Source organism: Chiloscyllium punctatum, chromosome 30, assembly GCF_047496795.1.
Source record: "Chiloscyllium punctatum isolate Juve2018m chromosome 30, sChiPun1.3, whole genome shotgun sequence".
Classification (NCBI taxonomy): domain Eukaryota; kingdom Metazoa; phylum Chordata; class Chondrichthyes; order Orectolobiformes; family Hemiscylliidae; genus Chiloscyllium; species Chiloscyllium punctatum.
Window position 1 is genome coordinate 18,724,054 of NC_092768.1, and position 16,099 is coordinate 18,740,152.

A 16,099-nucleotide genomic window follows, 5' to 3' on the forward strand; every position below is an offset into this window, starting at 1 on the left:
CAAACAACATCGTCTTTGAAATAAATCGCGGAGTAAATGTCGATCAATGAGTTTTGAACAAGTTGACGAAGGCCATCTGTTACAAATAATGTTTTCCATGGACCGTCATCGCCACCTGGTGGTTATTATTGAGATACCACTTTTATATTTTATTTCCCGGCACTGCCTATTTCCGCCACCTGGTGGTAGTATTGCTCCACTTACCATTCCCCTCCAAATCCTCTCGTTCCGATGAAACTGTCAGGTAAAGAGATAGTCCCTTAACTTTGGTGTAGGAATATTGCAGCCTTCCAGATTCAACATCCCATTTAGAATTTTGAAATCGCACTCTATGTCCCTCTATATTTACGGGCAGAGCTTTTTTTTGTCTGATTGCTTCTGCGGTTTCCATTTGAACCGCTTTGTCGATGCATCTTTTCATGACAATGAATGTACTATAATAAAGCAAAATACTGCAGATGCTGGTGATTTAAAGTACAAACAAAGTGCTGGAGAAACACAGCAGGTACAGCAGAGTCAGTGGACAGAGAAACAGAATTAACATTTCAGTCCAATCTCTCTCTTGTTCAGAACTCCACGCTTAGTTTCTGTTTCTCTCTGCACTGACCCTCCCAGACCCTGCTGTGTTTCCCCAGCTGTGTTTCCCCAGCATTCACCACTTGTATTTATTCAAATTCTGTCTCATTTTCCCATTTAACGGAGCTGAGCTCTGGGGCAGATTACCCATGATCCTGTTGAATGGCAGGGGCTGACCTGAGGGGCTGAGTGGCCTATTAACTCTCCTATTTCTTATGTTCTTATTTTCATATATCAGGTCCTCGCTTTTCAATCCTTCTTCATTTAATTTCCTCCTGTAGTTGTGGGTATATTTTGTTTCTGAGGAGACCTTAAATCTCCTGGTTTGATATGTTTTCCCCAGCCCCCATGTTGTGTGTGTGCAGGTGTGAGACACAGTGACAGACAACAGCTGTATGAATCTTTATTCTATTTCCACCATCAGGAAGAAAGGAAAACGCCAGGGTGGTCAGTGACAAGCAGTGCCCTTCTCCTCAAAGAGCAATGCTGAGTGATCAAAAAAGTGAAGGGAAGGGTAAGGATTAAATCTAAATAGAGTTGGAGGGGGAAATAAAGCACTCCACTCTGTGGGCTGAACATCTTTCCGTGAACAGCTCGAGGGAGTTGGTAGACACCACATGCTCCCTCTCCAGGGACACCCGGGCTCAGATATAACCATCTGTCTCTCCTATATAATGCTTCATGCAGACTTTGCATGCAACCTTGTAATAATGCAGAGACTGTGTGGAACACTGTACAGGGCAAACAGAGAGACAACTGACAATCCACATTCACGAACACCAACTAGCCACTAAACACCACAACCAGCTGTCCCTGATAGCCACACACACAGATGACAAGGATTACAAATTTGATTGGGACATTACAACAATCAGAGGACAAGCTCAACAGAGGACAGCCAGAGAATCTCTAGAAGCATGGCACTCATCCACGGACTCCATTAACAAACACACTGACCCTGACCCAATACACCAGCCACCACAATGAACATCCAGAACCAGCAACTGGAAGCAGCAGGAACGGAACCAAATACATTCCAGAAGAGACAGTACCACAGCGTCTCACTGGAGAATCCCAAACCCTGAAGATGTCCCCTGGACGGGGGAGGTAACGTCTGTAAACCAACTTCCCAGCTCGGTGAACATACCCACAACTACGGGAACTGGCATCCGAGCTACAAATCTTCACACAAACCTAGATCTTCATTTCCTCTTTTGGTTCACACTACACACTTCAACTCAAATGTAATGAATGAGATCAAACTGATGGAGCCAAATGATAAGGTTTCCTTGAGTTAAAAAAAAAAGAGGAATTTTGTTCCCCAAACCCTGAGAAAATAATAAAAATGTACCATCAAGCATAAACACAGACAAGAAGGGACAGGGTGACCAGACCGGAAGCTGAAGTCTTTGAGTGTGAGAATTCCCGAAATTCTGTCTGTTTTGCTGTTGTCTTGTTTGTGATAGCCCAACAGGTTTATTTGGAAGTACAAGCTTTCAGAGCGCTGTTCCTTCGTCAGGTAGCAGGACTTAACATTTATCATAAACAATCAAAGTGATTTTGCTTCTTGTAAAGGACCCCTCCACCATGGAAAAAAGCTCATATTTTCCATTCCGTCTGTGCCATTCACAATCTACAATCCCGCACACCAGGCAACATCCTGGTAAACCTTCTCTGTACTCTGGCTGTGACTCAGGTGCTGCATTCTTGATCATCATCCTTCCTGTATTTATCCTGTCCAGTCCTGTTAGAATTTTATTAGTTTCACCTCTTAACCTCTGATGCTCCAGTCTGTTGAGCCTCTCCCTAAAGCTCAAACCCTCCAACCATAGCAACATCCTTGTAAATCTTTTCTGAACCCTTTCAAGTTTCACAACGTCTTTCCGATAGGAAGAAGATCAGAATTGCACACAATATTCCAACAGTGGCCTAACCAATGTCCTGTACAGCCACAACATGACCTCCCAACTCCTGTACTCAATACTCTGACCAATAAAGGAAAGCATACCAAACACCTTCTTCACTATCCTATCTACCTGACACCACTTTCAAGGAGCTATGAACCTGCATGCCAAGGTCTCTTTGTTCAGCAACACTCCCTAGGACCTTACCATGAAGTGTATAAGTCCTGAGAAGATCTGCTTCCCCAAAGTGCAGCACCTCACATTTATCTGAATTGAACTCCACCTGCCACTCCTCAGTCCATTGTTTGATCTGATCAAGTTCCCGTGGTACTCTGAGGTAACATTTGACACTGTCCACTACACCTTTAATTTTGGTGTCATCTGCAAACTTACCAACTGTATCTCTTGTGCTCACATCCAAATCATTTATATAAATGTTGAAAAGTAGTGGACCCAGCACCGATCCTTGTGGCACTCCACTGGCCACAGGCCTCCAGGCTCAAAAACAACCCTCCACCAGCAGCTTGTGTCTTCTGCCTTTGAGCCAGTTCTGTATCCAACTGGCTAGTTCTCCCTGTATTCCATGAGATCTAACCTTGCTCATCAGTCTCCAATGGGGAACCTTGTCGAATGCCTAACTGAAGTCCATATGGATCACATCTACTGCTCTGCCCTCATCAATCCTCTTTAACACTTCTTCAAAAAACTCAATCAAGTTTGTGAGACATGATTTCCCATGCACAAAGCCATGTTGACTATCCCTAATTAGTCCTTGCCTTTCCAAATACATGTACACCCTGTCCCTCAGGATTCTCTCCAACAACTTGCCCACCACCGACTTCAGGCTCACTGCTCCATAAGAACCACTCCCGCCACATTCCCATTCCGTGATCCAAAACCAATTATACAAATCAAAAACACACACATTTGAGCATCGATCATTAATAAACACCAATGTCTACCTCCCAGCAGTTGGAAAAGTAACCAGTTATCAAAGGGGAAGTTAGTGTTGATGCCACTGAAAGTGTAATCTGTGAGCCCAGGCCAAGGATCAGATTAGATTAGATTAGATTACAGATTCCCAACAGCATGGAAATGGGCCTTTCAGCCCAACAGGTTAACACTGACCCTCCGAAGAGTAACCCACCCAGACCCATTCCCCTACCCTATGTTTATCCCTGACTAATGCACCTAACACCACAGGCAATTTAGCAAGGCCAATGCACCTGAGCTGCACATCTTATTCTGGCGAATGTGTCAGACATCCCTCAACCCTCCCACTGCAGAAAAGACCAACAAAGAATTAAATCAGATGGACCACTGACATTAATCCAGCCTCTGGAAATGACGCTGGCACACACAAGCGAAACATTCCTTACTAATGACTCGGGGCTTGTGCCAGAATTGGGAGAGCTATTCCATGGAGTCATCAACCAACAGCCTGTTAATCCTCTGTCCAAGACAGCAACCTCCTCATTCAACAGGACACATCACCAGAGGTTACAGTGCAGTGGTATAGAGGCAGGAATGAGTTGCCCTGGGAATCTCAGCATTGAATTGGGACCCCATGATGTCTCATAGGTACAGGTTCAATCTGGCCAAAAAGTCAACTGGAACAATCACTGAGGATAGAAAATGTACAGAAGGTATTCTAAGTCTGGACTTCAATGTCCATCACCAAAAGCTGGCTGGGAGCACCATTATCCATTGAACTGGCTCAGTCCAAAAGGATCGAACAGTTTGACTTGGTCAGTGACAGATGGTGAAGGAACCAGCAAGAGCAAAACAGATAGTGAACCTCATCGCCACTGACCCAGCCGTCAGAAATACATCTGACCATGGTAGTATCTGAAGAAGGGACCAGAACACAGCTCTTTTGGAGAGAAAAGCCAGTCATCACATTGACAATCCCCCCTGTTGTGTTGTGCAGCTCTATCACCGTGCTGAATGGGATCGCTCTCCAAAAGATCAAAGAACTCAGAATAGGGAATCCCTGAGGTGCTGTGGGCCATCAGCAGCAGCAGAATTATATCCAGCTCCAATCTGTGACCTCATGGCCAAACACAATCCCCTCATATTTCCCGAATTTTCTGGTTTTATTTCTTGAATGACTGTGAGTGATGAAATCACCTGGATTTGTTCTGAAGATGTGAATGTATTTGTTAACAACATGTTCATTGCATCTTTAGAGGAGGCAGGAGATTCAAATCAAATGTCTGTACTCTGCAAAAGTCTGAGTTTATATATTTTGAGTTAGGTTATTTTGTTTATTGGGATTTTGTAGTATTTTAATGTTAAAATACTCATTTTTCCCCCAAAATGAGCCTACAAAGTATTGAATTATAATTATAACCTTGGATTTTCTTTTAACAATTTCTTTGTAGGTTTAAATACAGATGTAAAACTGTGATTGTGCAGGAGGACCACTCCCCCACCCTGAGAGTTTTCCCACAAGTAACTTGCTCCTTCTGCTTCCTGCATCCTTCAATGTAAAGACATGGCAGACTGGTTTTGTTTGAAAGTATCAGCTCTAAGTAATGTCAGTCATGCTCAGTCCTGTGACTGTTCTTGTGCAGCACGTTTTTACAAGTTGGGGAATTCGAGATGACAGATAATGATAGTTTGTGGGTGAGGTGATGAACAAAATGTGAACAGGTTCAGCAATGGAACAGAAAGTCCACTTCTCAAAGTGATCAGGCTCAGTGGAAAAAGGCAAACTGAACAATTCAAGTATGTTAGAGACCATAGGACTGTAAGATAGGAGCAGAATTAGGCCACTCAGCCCATCGAGTTTGCTCCATCACTCAATCATGACTGTTATGTCGATCAGCCCCGTGCGACTGCCTTCACCTACTAACCTTTGACTAATTATGAACCTACCAATCTCTGTTTAAAACACACTCAATGACTTGGCCTCCACTGCTGTGGACCCTGCTGTGCAAGGTGTTCCACAGATTAACCACACTCTATCTGAAGAAATTCCTCCTCATATCAGTTCGAAAGGATGATCTCTTTCCCTCTGAGGTTATGCTTTTGGGGCCTAGTCTCTCTGACTGGTGGAAGCATCTTCTCCATGTCCAATCTGTCCAGGACTCTCAGTATTCTGAGATCCCCCTCTTTTCTGTTTGATTTGATTTATTATTATCACGTGTCCTGAGATAAAGTGAAAAGTGTTGTTTTCTTTGCTAGTCAGGCCGACCATACTGTACAATATTACAGGTGGCACCATAGCTCAGGGGTTAGCACTACTGCCCCACAGTGCCAGGGACCCACGTTTGATTCTAGCCTTGGGCATCTGTCTGTGTGGAGTGTGTACATTCTCCCGTGTCTTTGTGGTTTCCTCCCACAGTCCAAAGATGGACACGCCTGGTGAACTGGTCTTGCTAAATGGCCCATAGCGTTCAGGGATGTGTTGACCATGTGCATTAGTCAGGAGTAAAAGTCGAGTAACAGGGTAGGGAATTGGGTCTGGGTGGGTTACTCTTCAGAAGCTCGGTGTGGACTTGTCGGGCCAAACAGTCTGTCTCCACACTGTAGGGAATTCTATGATCAGGGGAATTGAACAGTTTTGGAGGTGCAGAGAGAGATAAACTGAAACACTTGAGATGTCCATCCGGAAGTATGATAACATCAGTGAAGAAGCTGTTCTTGAATCTGTTGGTCTGTGTTTACAAGGTTTTATATCTTCTGCCTGATGGAAGATACTGGAAGAGAGTACATTCGGGTTGGGAAGAGTCTTTGATTATATTGGCTGCTTTCTCAAGACAGCGGGAAGTGTTGATGGAGTCAATGAATGGAAGGCAGGTTTGTGTGATGGACTGGGCTGTGTCCATGATTCTCTGTAGTTTCTTGTGGTCTTGGACAGAGCAGTTACTATGCCGTACTGTGACACATCCAGCTAGTATACTTTCTATGGTACATCTGTAAAATTGGTAAGAGTCATTTGGACATGCTGATTTTCCTCAGTCTTCTAAGGGAATAGTAACATTGTGGTGATTTCCTGACTGTCGCATCAACATGGATGGACCAGGACGGATTGGTGGTGATTGTTACTCTGAGGAACTGGATGCTCTCCACCATCCCCACCTCAGCATCATTGATCCAGACAGGGGCGTGTCCTCCACTCCACTTCCTGAAGTCTATCACCAACTCCTTCGTTTTGTGGACATTGATGGAGAGATTGTTGTCTCGAGACCATCCCACTAAGCACTCCATCTCTTTCCAACACTCTGACTTTTCATTGTTTGAGATCTCACCCGCTATAATGGTGTCATCAGCAAGTTTGTAAATGGAGGTGGAGTGGAATTTGGGCAAATAGCCGTGAGTGTATAAGGTGTACAGCAAGGGCTGAGTGAGCAGCCTAGCAGGGCACCAGTGTTGAGGATTATAGTGGAGGAGGTGTTATAGCCTATCACTACTGCAGTCTGTGGGTCAGGAAGTTGAGGATCCAGTCACAGAGTGGATCCAGAGGGGGAAGCAGAGTGCTAGGCCTCAGACTTTGGTGATGAGTTTGGTTGGAATTATGGTGTCGAAGGCAGAGCTGTGACCAATAAGTAGGAGTCTGACATTGACATCTTTGTTCCCCAGGTGTTCCAGGGAATGAGAGTAGGCCAGTGAGAAGGTGTTGTGGACCTGTTGTAAGGGTAGATGAACTATCGTCGATCTAACCTGGGAGGCTGGTGTTAGTGTGTGCTATGACTAACCTCTTGAAGCACTTCATAGTTCTTCTGTTATACTTCATCAAGGACAGACCCAGAGACACAAACTGTTCCTTAAATGGTGAGTTCTTCATTCCCAAGACCATTCTTGTTAACCTCCTGTATAACCTCCCCAAAGCCAGTTCATGCTTCTTCAGAATTGGGACACAAAACCGCTCACCATCAAAAAGACAGACCATCAGAGATGGCAGTGCAGTGGTACACAGTCAGGAATGAGTTGCCCTGGAGATCTCACCGTTGCATTGGGATCCCATGATGTTTCACATGAAATGGTTCAATATGGGCAAAGAAACAACTGAGGGTGGAAAAGCCAGTGCAGGTATTCTGGGTTTGGGACTTCATGGCCCATCACCAAGAGCTGGCTGGTAGCACAATTACCAACTGAATCTCCAAATCCTGACTGGGTCTGTCACAGTTGGTGAAGGAACCAACAAGAGCAAAATCATTGTTAACCTCACCGCCACTGATCTACCTGTTAGAAATACACCTGACCACGGTAGTTTCTGAAGAAGGGACCAGAACACAGCTCTTTTGGAGAGAAAATCTTGTCTTCAAGACAATACCCAGTTTTGTGTTGGATAGCACATACACCATGCTGCATGGGATAGATGTCCAAAAGATCAAACAACTCAGAGCTTTGAACAACATGTTCATTGCAGCTTAAGCGGAGGCAGGAGATTCAAATAAAATGTCTATGCTTTACACAAGTTTAACTTTAAACAATTTGAATTAGATATTTGTTGCAGCTTTTTTGTGTTTCCATTCATCAGACAGGTGCATCGTTGGCTGAGCCAGTATTTATTGCCCGTCCCTAGGTGCCCCTCCAGAAGGTGGTACTGAGCTGCTTTCTTGAACCACTGCAGTCCATCAGAGAGGGATTTCCCAGGATTTTGATCCAGCAACAGTGAAGGAACAGTGATATATTTCCAAGTCAGGATGGTGAGTCACTTGAAGGGAAACAAGGCTGGTGGACCCCCGTATCTACTGCCAATGACAATTTTATTTTTAAATTCAAACTTATCAAGTTGCCACCTGAATTCAGGAAGTTTGTGTTAACTGACATCTATAGAGTCTGAGAGATGTACAGAAAGGAAACAGACCTATGTCCCTCGAATTCTGGACTCCCTGACCCCAGGGAAAAGACCTTGCCTATTTACCCTATCCATGCCCCTCATGATTTTATAAACCTCTACAAGGTCTCCTTTTTATATATGAGTTTGCTTGCACTCATATTTCATCTCCTCACCCTTTATTTCTTTTGAATTATCCACGATTGATTATTAAAGTGTTCCCAAATCTCTGGCGTCCCACACACCCTCATCACATTGTCTGATTTTACTTTTGCTTTTATGCTGTTCCTGACTCCCCTTGTCAGCCACGGTTGGCTAGTGCTCTCCTTAGAATGTTTGTTCTTCTTGGGGATGAAAATAGTGAAAATACCTTCAGCTGCCTGGGCCCAATTCCCGGCCGGCACATTTCATCATCTCATCCAGCTTTCCTCCTTTAAGACAATCCTGTCTCTTTGACCAAATGTTTGGCTCATCTGTCCAAACACCTCTATCTGTGACTGATAGCCTCATAATCCAGAGGGACAGGCTAATGATCTGGGAACATGAGAACCAGGAGCAGGAGTAGGCCGTCTGGCCCTTCGAGCCTGCTCCACCATTCAATAAGATCATGGCTAATCTTTTCATGGACTCAGTGGTGTATAAGTCAGTGTGCCAAACTACCACTGTACCCTCCTTGTCGGCTGGTTTGATGGTGAGGTTAGGGTCGGAGCAGAGGGAGTGGAGGGCTGCGTGTTGTGAGGATGAGAGGTTGAAGTGGGTCTCCTCTAAATTGGGGAGACGGGATGCCCACTTGCTGAGTGCTTCAGGGAACTTCTCCGGGGACCCTCGCACCAACCAACCCCATCAGCCTATGGCCAAACACTTCAACTCCCACTCCGCCGAGGACATGCAGGGCCTCCTCCATTGCCATTCCTTTACCACCCGGTGTCTGGAGGAAGAACACCTCATCTTCTGCCTTGAGACACTCCAATGTGGATTTCACCAGTTTCCTCATTTCCCCCCCACTCCCCAACCTTATCCCAGTTCCAACTTTCCAGCTCAGCACTGCCCTCATGACCTGTCCACCTTCCTTCCCACCTGTTACCTTTACCCCCCACCTCCACCTACGTATTGTATTCTGAGCTACCTTTGCCCCAGCCCCACCTCCCTCCCATTTATCTCTCCACCCCGTAGGCTCCCAGCCTCATTCCTGATGAAGGGCTTTTGTCCGAAACATTGATTTTCCTGCTCCTTGGATGCTCCCTGGCCTGCACCACATTCTCAACTGATAAAGGTCAGTGTCCTGTATGCTTTCCTAACTACCTATTAACCTGTTTAACCACCCTCAGGAATCTGTAGGCAAGCACCCACTATCCCTCTGTTCTTCTGAGCTTCTTAATGTCCTGCCATTCATTGAGTCCTCCCTTGTCTCCTTCCTTCTTCCAAAGTGTATTTCCTCACACTTATCAGGGTCAAATTCCATCGGTCACAGATCTGCCTGGAAGTATATATCAACAATATCCTCTTCACCATGAACCACCTAGCCAATCTACATGTCATCCAAAACCTTACTTATCATCCCCCCACCTTCTTATTTATGTTATTTATAAATAAACGCAAACAATAAGAGACCCATAGTGATCCCTGTCGTATGCCACTAAACAGTCACACAAATAGCCTTCCACAACTACCCTCTACCATCTGCCATTAAGCCAATTTTGGATCCAGCTTGTCAAGTAATTCTGGATCCTATGAGCTTTCACCAACTTTATCAGTTTCCAACAGGGGACCGTGTCAAAGGCCTTGCTGAAATGTATACAAACGACATTAACTGCAAAACCATCTTTCCGAGTAACCTGGCTTGATAAAACATCTTTTGTCTTATTTTGGTTTTAATGAGGTGGTCTGTACCTCAGACAGAAGCATAGAATGATGTCGGTTTTAACCAGAAGAAATGAAGGTTTTGTATAATAAACCATACTGTATTTCTTCCTTCTCATTGGAGGACATTGAAATCGGCTTGAGCAGCTCGAGAGGGGAGTGGGTCTGTTGGGGATCACAAGTGGAGGTGATGGTGGGGTTGAGTAAATCAGTCACTGCAGAAATGTTGTGGTGAATGGAGGGTCAAAGGCCTGGATAACGTTTTTTGTTTTGAGTGTGTGGTTATCAGTGAATTGGGGAATAGTTCTTTTTCCCCAAGGAGGGATACAGAAGGCCGCAGACCTGGAATGTGAATGTGGGATGTAGATTAGGGTTAGTGATAAGAGCTGGCCTTCTTTGTGATGGAAGGATGAGGATGAGAGGACTAAGGTCGGGTGAGACAGCAAGACCAAGGTGGTGGCCAGGAATCATGGTTGGAGAAATGACTGAAACTGACAGTCAGGACAACCAAGGAAACTTCTAGAAAGATGATTATTCCTCACATATAATCAATACTTTGCAATATTAATTACTGATACACAATAAAGCAAACTTCAATCTGTCTTTTCATTCCTCAAATTGATATAATGAGGAGATCACAGCAGGTCAGGCAGCATCTATGGAGAGACAGCGAGCAAATGTTTCAAGTCTAGATGACTCTTCATCAGATTGTATTTGAAAAGAAAGGGCCGGCCCACAAAAAAGCATCAAATTTGGCAGTAATTACCTCGAGGTAAAAGGTCAAGTTACAATCACCACACACCCCCAAATTTTGGACAGCCCCAGTGTCCCAATGGATAAGTCACTGGCCTCCCAAAACCAGGATTGTGGGTTCAAGTCCCAGCTGGGGGTGGAACAAAGTTTGGTCAAGATACAAACCTCAAAGCCCTTTCTCTCAACATTGTTTGATCTGAATGTGGCAATCTGGGCAGTTCCCACTCAGCCGCTTCTCACTCTGTCACTTACTTTCCAGTGACACAAACCAATGTAATACTTCTCTCAAGCTGAGCAACATCGCCATCTCACCCCAGTTCCCAGACAAATCCTGTCCCTTCAGATGCTGTCTTCAGTTTAGCCAACACCCCACAATCACTACTTTGAAATGCCAATTGATCAAGTGTAAAATTCTATTGAGAGATTTATGTCAGAAAGGATTTTTTTAATTTCAAAAATATAATTCATTCATAAAATAATTTGATGGTTTGTACAGTTGGTCATGCCATACATATGTAAAGATTTACATACAGAAATCAGAATTTTGAAAGACCCAGTATATCCCATGGACAAAACCAACGTCATCGACAAAATTCCATGCAAGGACTGCCACAAACACTACGTCGGACAAACAGGAAGAAAGTTAACCACCAGGATACACGAACACCAGCTAGCCACAAAAAGACACGACCCTCTCTCCCTCGTAGCTGTACACACGGATGAAAAAAAACACCATTTCAACTGGGACAACACATCAATCCTGGGACAGACTAAGCAAAGACATGCCAGAGAATTCCTAGAGGCCTGGCATTCCAACCACAACGCCATAAACAAGCACATAGATCTAGATACCATCTATCAACCCCTCAGAAAACGAACAGGAAATGACATCACCACAAACCCCAGGAACCCCATCCAGGAGAAAGATATAAATAGAAAGTAGGAGACAACAGCTTCGCTTCACTTGGAGGTCGCTACTGATGATGTTACTGAGCCAGGTAATGAAACGTCTGGATATCAAACCTACAGCTCAGTGAGCAAACCTACACCCTAAACCTCAACCTGAGCTACAAACCTTCACAAACTTTGCAAACACCTGTTAGACTCTAACCTGCTGTTGTGTGGTTTCTAACATTGCACACCCCAGTCCAACACTGGCATCTCCCAATCCAGCCTTTCTCTGGTCTGACTGGCTGGGGCAGGGCTGGCCGCCAGGTTCGAATTGGGTAATATTTAAAATGTCAGGTTCGATTACCCTATTCAGAGAAAAAGGAACCGTCGACTAATATCGAGAAACTGTCAGAGAAATTACCCAATACCCAATTCAGCTTCTCTGTCTAAACCTGCCACCTATTTTCAAAAGCACTGTGTCATTTTGTTCCCTTCCCATTCATGTATCTACCTGGATACATCTTCAACCTAGGGTGTACCCTAGAACTCTGCAGGAAGCTAGGGAAGTGATTGCTGGGCCTCTTACTGAGATATTTGTATCATTGATAGTCACAGGTGAGATGCTGGAAGACTGGAGGTTGGCTAACGTAGTGTCACTCTTTAAGAAGGGTAGTAAGGACAAGCTAGGGAACGATAGACCAGTGAGCCTGATGTCGGTGGTGGGCATGTTGTTGGAGGGAATTCTGAGGGACAGGATGTACATATATTTGGAAAGGCAAGGACTGATTAGGGATAGTCAACATGGATTTGCGTGTGGGAAATCATGTCTCACAAACATGATTGAGTTTTTTGAAGAAGTAACAAAGAGGATTGATGAGGGCATAGTGGTAGATGTGATCTATATGGACTTCAGTGAGGCGTTTGACAAGGTTCCCCAAGGGAGACTGATTAGCAAGGTCAAGGGTCACAGAATAAAGGGAGAACTAGGAATTTGGGACAGAACTGGTTCTAAAGTCGAAGATAGAGGTTGGTGGTGGGAAGTTGTTTTTCAAACTGGAGGCCTGTGACCAGTGGACTGCTACAAGGATCAGTGCTGGGTCCTCTACTTTTTTTCATTTACATAAATGATTTGAATGTGAGCATGAGAGATATAGTTAGTAAGTTTGCTTATGACACCAAAATTGGAGGTGTAGTGGACAGCAAAGAAGGTTACCTCAGACTACAACAGGATCTTGATCAGATGGGTCAATGGGCTGAAGCGGCAGATGGAGTTTAACTCAGATAAATGCGAGGTGCTGCATTTTGAAAGCAAATCTTAGCAGGACTTATACACTTAATGGTAAGGTCCTAGGGAGTGTTGCTGAACAAAGAGACCTTGGGGTGCAGGTTCATAGCTCCTTCAAAGAGGAGTCGCAGGCAGATAGGATAGTGAAGAAGGCATTTGGTATGCTTCCCTTTATTGGTCAGAGTATTGAATACAGGAGTTGGGAGGTCATGATGCGGCTGTACAGGACATTGGTTAGGTCACTGTTGGAATATTGCGTGCAATTCTGGTCTCCTTCCTATCGGAAAGATGTTGTGAAACCTGAAAGGGTTCAGAAAAGATTTACAAGGATTCAGAAAAGATTTACAAGGATGTTGCCAGTGTTGGAGGATTTGAACTATAGGGAGAGACTGAACAGGTTGGGGCTGTTTTCCCTGAAGCGTCGGAGGCTGAGGGGGTGAATTTAAAGAGGTTTATAAAATCATGAGGGGAGTCGATAGGATAAATAGGCCAACTCCTTTCCCTGGGGACATAGTTTAGGGTGAGAAGGTCAAAGATATAAAAGCAACCTCAGGGGCAAAGTTTTGACTTAGAGGATGGTACGTAAATGGAATGAGCTGCCAGGGGAAGTGGTGGAGGCTGGTACAATTGCAACACTTAAAAGGCATTTGGATGTGTATATGAATAGGAAGGATTGAGAGATATGGGCCGGGTGCTGGCAAGTAGGACTCGATTAGGATGGAGTATCAGGTTGGCATGGACGAGTTGGACCCAAAGGTCTGTTTCCATGCTGTCCATCTGTATGACTGAATAAGCGTGTGCAGCATGGCCAATTTGGGCCGAACAGGCTGCCACCATACTGTAAAGTTGTATGATTAGATGGCAGCATCCACCGTCTCCTTTTACCTGGAGCAGGTGGTGAAGAATCAGTGGACAGAGCTGAATATAATCTGTTGAATAAATTGTTGAAAGAGGCACTTTGAGCAATACTGGAATAGGCAGTAAATAGAGGGAAATGGAGCAAATGCGGACGCAGATTTGGTTATGTGAAGGGCTTGGTCCTCTTATGAAAAACTTTGAACACAGCGGATAAAATAAGACGTACGGCATTATCTGTCAATTTGGGTGAAACTGAATTGAACATCGGTGCGGGGGACATAGGGAGACGTATGAAGCGCAAGCGAGCCTCATCTACTGATAGATCTGCTTTTTGTTTGTAAATCAGGGGAGAGCGCGAACGCAGTCCCCCACTAACACAAATTTTGCAGTCGAGTATCCCGCATTTGGGGACATCGCAGGCGTCAGCACATCCGAAGTGCAATGGGATAGCCTCGTCCTGGGAGAACCTTTTTTTTATTTCAAAAATATACTTTATTCATAAATGATTTGATGGTCTGTACATTGGATCATGCCATACATATGTCCATATTTACAAACACAGATTCGACTTTATCCTTGTCCTTTACAATCCTGTGCATTTTTTCAATCTTGTATATATACATATATTTGGCTGAGGCATCAGCAGAGCCCAAAAAAACGTCTGTATGGGCCCCCTGTTCTTCTTTAGGCAGGCCGATCTTACACGGTGGTCTTTCCCCACCGCGCCTTGGCGGCAGCTGCCCCAAGCTTCAGCGCGTCCCTCAGCACATAGTCTTGGACCTTGGAATGTGCCAGTCTGCAACACTCGGTCGGGGTCAACTCCTTCAGCTGGAAGATCAACAGGTTTCGGACCGCCCAGAGAGCGTCCTTCACCGAGTTGATGATCCTCCAGGCGCAGTTAATGTTCGTCTCGGTGTGAGTCCCGGGGAACAGGCCGTAGAGCACGGAGTCCCGCGTCACGGCGCTGCTCGGGACGAACCTCGACAAGCACCACTGCATTCCTCTCCAGACTTCCTCTGCATAGGCACATTCCAGAAGGAGGTGTGTGACAGTCTCGTCCCCCCCGCAGCCACTTCGAGGGCAGCGTGCGGTGCGGCAGAGAGTCCGGGCGTGCATAAAGGATCTCACAGGCAGAGCCCTTCTCACCACCAGCCAAGCCACGTCTTGGTGCTTGTTGGAAAGTTCTGGCGATGAGGCATTCTGCCAAATGGCTTTGACAGTCTGCTCAGGGAACCGCTCGACAGGATCCGCCCTCTCCTGTTCCCGAAGGGTCTCAAGGACGCTACGTGCTGACCACTTCCTGATGGACTTGTGGTCAAAGGTGTTTTTCCTCATAAATTTCTCCACGAAGGACAGGTGATACGGAACGGTCCAACTACTCGGAGCGTTCCGCGGCAGCGAGGCCAGGCCCATCCTTCGCAACACCGGGGACAGGTAGAACCTCAGTACGTAGTGACACTTGGTGTTTGCGTACCGGGGATCCACGCACAGCTTGATGCAGCCACACACAAAGGTGGCCATCAGGGTGAGGGTGGCATTGGGCGTGTTTTTTCCCCCATTGCACCGGTCTTTGTACATTGAGTCTCTTCGGACCCGGTCCATCTTTGATCTCCAAATGAATTGGAAGATGGCCCGGGTGACTGCGGCGGCACAGGTCCTGGGGATAGGCCAGACCTGTGCCACATATAGCAATACTGAGAGGACCTCACACCTGATGACCAGGTTTTTTCCCGCGATGGAGAGCGACCGTTGCCCCCATCTGCCGAGTTTCTGTCTCATCTTTCTGATCCGCTCCTCCCAGGTCTTGGCGCACGCCCCAGCCCCCCCGAACCAAATACCCAGCACCTTCAGGTGGTCAGTCCTGACGGTGAAGGGGATAGAGGATTGGTCGGCCCAGTTCCCGAAGAGCATGGCCTCGCTCTTGCCTCGGTTTACCTTGGCCCCCGAGGCCCGTTCGAACTGGTCGCAGATGCACACGAGTCTGTGCACGGACAGCGGATCCGAGCAGAAAACAGCGACGTCATCCATGTACAGGGAGGCCTTAACCTGCAGGCCCCCGCTGCCAGGAATAGTCACCCCTCTCAGGCTCGCATCCTTCCTGATGGATTCGGCAAATGGCTCTATGCAACACACAAACAAGGCGGGTGAGAGGGGGCATCCCTGCCTGACTCCAGATCTTACAGG

The 16,099-nt window shown here is 45.8% G+C and overlaps 1 non-coding gene across 1 annotated transcript; it reads right to left on the reverse strand.

Moving 5' to 3' along the window:
- Nucleotides 1-14,258: 14,258 nt before the first annotated feature.
- Nucleotides 14,259-14,421, reverse strand: LOC140455812 (U1 spliceosomal RNA). Its single transcript, XR_011953058.1, has one exon. It is a non-coding gene; the product is annotated as a U1 spliceosomal RNA (small nuclear RNA).
- Between the last annotated feature and the right edge of the window lie 1,678 nt (nucleotides 14,422-16,099).